Source organism: Diaphorina citri, unplaced genomic scaffold (genome assembly GCF_000475195.1).
Source record: "Diaphorina citri unplaced genomic scaffold, Diaci psyllid genome assembly version 1.1 scaffold2484, whole genome shotgun sequence".
In the NCBI taxonomy this organism is placed as follows: domain Eukaryota; kingdom Metazoa; phylum Arthropoda; class Insecta; order Hemiptera; family Psyllidae; genus Diaphorina; species Diaphorina citri.
The window spans coordinates 28,056-35,104 of record NW_007379905.1 but is presented as its reverse complement, the minus strand read 5'-3'; the positions used below and the strand labels follow the sequence as shown (position 1 = coordinate 35,104).

Below are 7,049 nucleotides of genomic sequence, written 5' to 3'. Positions count from 1 at the left end.
ATTCGCCCACCTAAAAAACGTACCATTTATTGGCCCACCTGTACCATACGCCACATAAGTCTGAACTGGACGAACTTTATCAAGAACCAATTTCATAAAAAGAAAGGGCTTAAAGACTACTGGCAAACCAGTGCTATTCAAAAATTGTAGTCATAAAAACAAAAATTAGAAAAATAAATGTGGACAGGTGGGCCAATAAATGGTACGTTTTTTAGGTGGGTGAATAAATAGTACACTTACCCTATTCTATGATTTCTATTCTATTCCAGGTTCGCAACTACCTCGTGAGCATGACCATACGACAGCGTTCAGTTCAGGTACCGTACTAGCCCCATCAAATCGTTCGAACTAATATCATTTTTCTTGAGCTCGAAAAATTATTAATAAATAATTGACTATCGATAATTGTAACTACCATCTCACTTCCTTTGAATACAACTGTTCCAATAGCTTCTTTCAGGGGTTCTTAAAGTGTCCGACCAGACCCTACTGTCCCATGTAGTGAGCGTGGAAATCTGAGGAGAAAAGGAAAGCCTTAGCCAGCCTAGTTAGCCTGCCTTGTAATCGCTAGGTCGTTTAATTCCTGCCCGGGGATGACTTTATTAAAACAGGTAAGGTTCATTCTTTTGAACGGCTGACGGCTGGTTTCTGTTGGAGAAACCAGCCGTCAGCCTGTCCTCTTTTTCTTCTATTTCGGTACCATAACACCTCCGTTTTTACAGTTCCTTCTCTCACAGTTTCTTCTATTTTTACATATCGATTGACTGCTGTCGGCTGTAGTGTAGACGCACCTTTAGCCAATTATCATGTCGGTGAAACAAACAAGCCAATTTCAAAGGAAGTGATATCGATTGACTGCTGTCGGCTGTAGTGTAGACGCACCTTTAGCCAATTATCATGTCGGTGAAACAAACAAGCCAATTTCAAAGGAAAGTGAAGACCCTTTTGTTTGTAACTAATCATTCAGAAAAGGCCTCATTAGCATAAACAAACAAACAAATGGCGGAAATGTTGACCGTGTCCGCAATAGTTCAACGAACTTGATTGACTCTGCTCCCAAACAAACCGACACTGTCACCACCATAAAATTTTCCGTGTCAATAACACCGACTGTCCCCAAATTCGAACTCGGAGCGGCTTAAAGATGGCCGTAACCTTCGGAGTCCCTTGGTGCTTTTTTTATTTAAATCAATCCGAATTATTTTTATGACAATTAATTAAATCATAAACATTTAATACCGCTTAAAAGTGTTTATGTTAATGGCGTTTTATTGCCCTTTTGGAAGAAACGCGACTACGGGGTTTGGTGGAAGACCAAAATCGGTGCGTAGCGTCGAAGTCAGTATTGAGAAAAAGCAGTTTCATCGCCGTGCCGTTTTTATATCGTAGCATATGAAACATCTGCTAAATTAGACTCATATGATCCGCGATCCGCGTCGTAGTATGTTCATCCCATAGTATGTCCCTCATCAGATGGGCCATAAGAAACACAATATGTACCTACTTCCTATTCCATGACATTTGGCTGCATTGAGATAGATGCTAGGTGAACACCAATGGAAGACCAGAACACCAGGTGAATACCAATGGAACACCAATGGAAGACCGTTGAAATTACAAGTACAAAATTTTCGTCAAATTTGAGAATCAAACCCGAAACCTTCTGAATCGAACCACGACAAGCGAGACTAAAATAACTAGATCAACCTTGCCCCCTGAGTGGTGCAATTCCCGCCCAAGTTCGACCTCTATCAGCCATCTTGGGGGGAAAAGTCCTCAGAAAAGGTTCGCTGATGACCCTGTTCCCGGTTTCGATCCAAGTTCCAAACATCTCAAGGTCTCCAAATTGAAATGTCTTCATCACGAGATTTTAGGACCCAGGAGAGAGATCTTTTACAGCTTTGATTGATGTCTGGAGCTTTATTGTTACGATGGGAAATCAAAAGATCTTCACCATCAGGAATCAGTCTTCGGAGAATCAGTTGTCTTCGGAGTTTGAAGGTTTTTTTACGAGGGGGGTTTGAAGGAATTGTCTGTGGTAATATAATTGGGCTAAGGAAACTAAATATGGAGGTAATTTTGAGGAGATGAAAAGACATTCAAAGTTTGTGGGCACCATTTAGTGCTCTAGTGTAAATCAGAGCACTAAATGGTGCTTAATATTTGAAATGCTTCGACAAGAAATTGAAGACAGTAAAGACATAAAAAGCAAACTATACTAATAATCACAAGCTATAACCTCAATTTTACCTCATGATATAACAATGCAACAAATTGCACTAAGGTATTCAGCTACTTAAAATACAAATCCATAGGTAAAATTATTCCTTGAATTCCCTTCGACAAGAAATTGAAGACAGTAAAGACATAAAAAGCAAACTATACTAATAATCACAAGCTATAACCTCAATTTTACCTCATGATAGTCATGATACCTATAACAGTGCGACAAATTGCACTAAGATATTCAGGTGTTCAGCTACTTATACAAATCTATAGGTGAAATTATTCCTTGAATTCAAACAATCATGTTAAAATAATATGAAGATATAGGTAATAAATAAGGTAATGATAACCGGTAATTTAACAGGGGTAGTTTGGAAGGCTATATTCAAGATGATCATTCCAAAATGTTCATTTGTTGTTAATTTTAAATTGTTCTTTCCCAAAATGCCAATGGGTTGATTTCTTTTGTTTTTAATTGCAGAGGGATTTTGCTCCTGTCAGAATTTCATTGCAGAGCTGATGGCTGTTATGTGATAGGTAAGCAAGGGGCGGTATAATTTCCGGGGTAGCCCTAGCACCTGATTTATTGTTAATCGAATTTCAGATATCCTTTTTTGATCAGAATTTTTCGGGTTTGTGGATTTTAGGGGTGTGCCGGTTTGGGAATGTTTTCTTTTCGCTACGAAGGGCTAGGTGCATAATTAAATAGTATCATATTTATACGTATGATGAAGTATTTTTGATATTTTTTAATTGTTTGTTCTCGATTCGACGAAAATATAGATACCTGCCTAGAAGTTTTTTCCCCCCCTCAAAACCATATAGATACATAGAAGGGTGTGAATTGGGAAATATGAATCTGCAGAACTTGAAATATACATATATATGTAGATGGATTTGGGTTTTGGGTGATATTTATGGAATTTCCTCATCCAAAAAAAGATCGTCTCATCAAAAAACATCCCAGAGCAACATTTTCAAGGGAGAATTAGTAGGAGGAACATTTTCAAAGGAGAAACATTTTCAAAGTAGGACAACAAGTTACAAGTCTTTTTCTGACTTGCTTCACTCCTTGTTCCTTTGTGGATGAGGACAATAATGTGTTTGACCAACAAGAAGACAACAAAACAACAAAAAACATCAGGCGACGTCGACAAATGTATCTAGAAATACCACCACAATATTATAAACTATCAACACCAATGTAAAAGAGAAAGGAATCACACCTATTGTCATGCTAATGGATCCAATAAAGACATTCACAGAGCTGTTCAAAAATCACTCTCAAACCATCCAAACAAGTCATTGGAAGGAAAAATTTGAATATTGTAAAAAAATTCAAGACCCTCATAATCCTTTTTCCTTCGGTAAGTTTCTTTTTAAGCCTTTGATATTTAAATAAAGGAGTTCTCCCTTCCAATTATTTGAGAATTTGACCACATAATAATGGAGCTCTAAGGGTTAGGTGGTAGAGAACGCCTAAGGCGTTAACCTCGCCTAGTGGTGCCTTCCACTCAAGAGTCTATTATTATTATTAGTTATTAGCAACGAAAAGTCCCTGTCAAGTGATGTGAACCCTATCATATTTAGACTCCTCAGCCAAAATGGACGAGTGGTCAAAAATCTCTCGTACGAAGTCGCCAAATGTGAACTGTTGTTACAAGTTACTAATCTGAGCTATTGCGACTGTTTTTTGGTCAATTACCGGATCGACCGGTCAATACCGGATTGAGTCATTCATTCATGGCAATTGACAATTTGGACTAGTGATTAGTGAACTGTAGGATTTATCCAGAAAAAGTTCCAAACAGGTCCGTTTGAGTCTAAGATCTCTTGAGCAAAAATGTCCTTTAGGTGTTTCAAATGTTTGCCAAAATTCTTAATAAAATTATGATTGATTTGGACAGATTTTCTATTTGTACCTACCTATTTCCTCCCTCAAATTTTCTGGAAGCACCTTGAAAAATGTTTTATTTTTTTTTTTTTAATTTTTTTTTTTTTAGAGGTTTCTTTTTTTTTTTTTTTTTTTTTTTTTTTTTTTTACGAAATTCTTCCTTGTTAATATACTTTTACTTTTGTTTGATCTCTTTCCTTATTTTTATAATACTGACGGCAATAAAAGTTACTTTTTGTTTCAGGTTAATGATCTCTTCAAATGTTTTGATTTTGGTTCCGATTTCTGGCGAGGTTTTGTGGATGGTTTTGGAGTCTAAAAGTGCGTCCACAAGTAAATGTATGTAGATTCTCTGGACTTGTTCAAAAACGCAGACCCAGAACAGACCAACCAGCAATCCCTGAACGATATTCAAATTCTAGTAGCGTGAATTCCATTCTAATTTAACGGATGACAAAGAAACGATGTTCATTTCTGTTCCTATTGATGAAATTATTTCTCTTATTATTGATGAAATTATCAACTCTATTGATGAAATTCTCATTTCTGTTATTGATGAAGAAGCTGAAAGTATCAATAGACCTCGACGGTTCTCATAGAATTACTGAACCCGACAATTAGTCTAACAATACGAATAATATTCCTGAATATCTCGTTCTTGAAAGTAGTAATCAAATTAGAAAGATCCGTCTGTTACGTTTTTCTCTTCTCTTCCTGCTGTTTGGTGGGGCTGATCGAGTCGCCAGATCGTGAAAAATAGTATGATGATCTTTTCGTGACCTCAATGTAGGGGCAGAGTGGCAAGCAATTTTTATAAAAAAACCCAAATCAGGGGGTAAATTTACTACATCGATTGAGGATTTGTTGTAATCCAAACCACAAGTGTAACCCAAACAAGGCCCTTAATTGTCTTGGTATGTGCTTTGTGCATCCCTGGGGTTAGCTTCTTTTGTAGTACCTCCTACTCCATCTCCATCCTCAGAAAATTTTGCTCTTGAAAGTTGGATGTTGGCCTTTTCATTGTATACCCAATAATTCCACTCCTCTAACTTGTAAAATAGGAAAGGCACCATGATTTTTTAGTCGTCCCACCACCGTCCAGATCTTGTTTAGACTGCTGGAGTAAAGGGAATTTTTGGTCTCAATCCAGCCGGATAAACATAGGTAGGGTAAGTGTACCATTTATTCGCCCACCTAAAAAACGTACCATTTATTGGCCCACCTGTACCATACGCCACATAAGTCTGAACTGGACGAACTTTATCAAGAACCAATTTCATAAAAAGAAAGGGCTTAAAGACTACTGGCAAACCAGTGCTATTCAAAAATTGTAGTCATAAAAACAAAAATTAGAAAAATAAATGTGGACAGGTGGGCCAATAAATGGTACGTTTTTTAGGTGGGCGAATAAATGGTACACTTACCCTACCTATGTTTATCCGGCTGGATTGAGACCAAAAATTCCCTTTACTCCAGCAGTCTAAACAAGATCTGGACGGTGGTGGGACGACTAAAAAATCATGGTGCCTTTCCTATTTTACAAGTTAGAGGAGTGGAATTATTGGGTATACAATGAAAAGGCCAACATCCAACTTATTATTATTATTATTATTATTATTATTATTATTATTATTATTATTATTATTATTATTATTATTGTTGTTATTGTTATTATCAAACCTCTTCAAAACTCGTCCCTGCACGACATTCACTTTCATTTTGATGTCAAAGGTAAAATTTGGTTAATCGTTTTGTTGATATGTGAACCAAAACATCGCATCTCTGCGTGGCACACAATCGGTTTGGTTGGAGACCCCTGACCTCTTAATAGTTTAGCAGTCAGCACCTGTTGTACTGACTTCTGTTACTATTATAGCTGCATTGATGTTACCTATAGGTACCATTGATATTATAGCTATTGAACGACGGGTGGTCATTATGGGACAGGGTCGGAGTTATGACGGGATTCCCTTGGTTGAGACTAGGGTAAAGGTTCTATGCTTGCCCCAGGAGTGTGTTTCGGCGAGGGTTCATATCTTGCTCCGGGAGTGTTTGTGTAACATGCCTGGTGTATCGAGCCCGTTTCTTCTCGTATTTTGCAGAAAGAGGAAGTTGAGATAAAATTGGAAGTTGCCGAGCTTACTGTTCTGGATTTTGCCAATGGAGCAGTTGCAATTGGGAAAATATTATTAATAAAAGGTCGATTCCTACGTAAAAAGTTGTGAAAAATTCGAATCTGAGGTCAAAACTCCAAAAAAGTAACTTTAAAAGGTCGAAAATTCAATTTTTAATTGCCGTTCCAATGACAAAGTTCAAAGAGTTGTGACGTCAGACTTAACGTCAAAATGCACAGAAACGCTTGCGCACAAACAAACGAAGCGGGAGTCATGAATTATGACGTCATCAAACTTCACGATTTACCTGTATTTTTTAAATCGATTAATCTCGGTATCTAGAAGTCTTAGAAGAAAAAGAAAAATTCCGCTGGTCCTCATTTTTCCTGCTCTATGACTTTGAAACATCACCCAAGTAAGCGCAACTGATCTATTTCAATGCTACTAATAATATTATGCACTTTGTCTCTTCCTAGGTAGGTATTTCTCTCCCCTTCTCCAATCTCTGTTTCTCCCTTCTTTAAGAGCCATGTTAGCCAGCCTAGTTACGAGTAACTTCCAGGGTAGCGTGCCTGCCTTGTTAGCGCTAGGCCATTGATTCCAAACCACCCGGAGCCGACTTTATCTTAAATACATAGATAAGATTCGTTCTCGGAACGGCTGGATTTCTCCTATCCTGTCCTTCTTCACTCTTCCATTTTCCAGTAGACAAGACCTCAGCCATTTTGACTTTATGTTGGTTCATTTTTGTCACTTCATGTTGGTTCAATTTCGAACGATCTTCATGCATCTACAAGTGGACGACCGCCCATCGA

The 7,049-nt window shown here is 37.7% G+C and overlaps 1 long non-coding RNA gene across 1 annotated transcript; it reads left to right on the top strand.

Moving 5' to 3' along the window:
* Positions 1-3,249: 3,249 nt before the first annotated feature.
* Positions 3,250-5,357, top strand: LOC113471472. The gene is made up of 2 exons (XR_003394160.1): positions 3,250-3,593; positions 4,365-5,357. It is a non-coding gene; the product is annotated as an uncharacterized LOC113471472 (long non-coding RNA).
* The last annotated feature ends 1,692 nt before the right edge of the window (positions 5,358-7,049 follow it).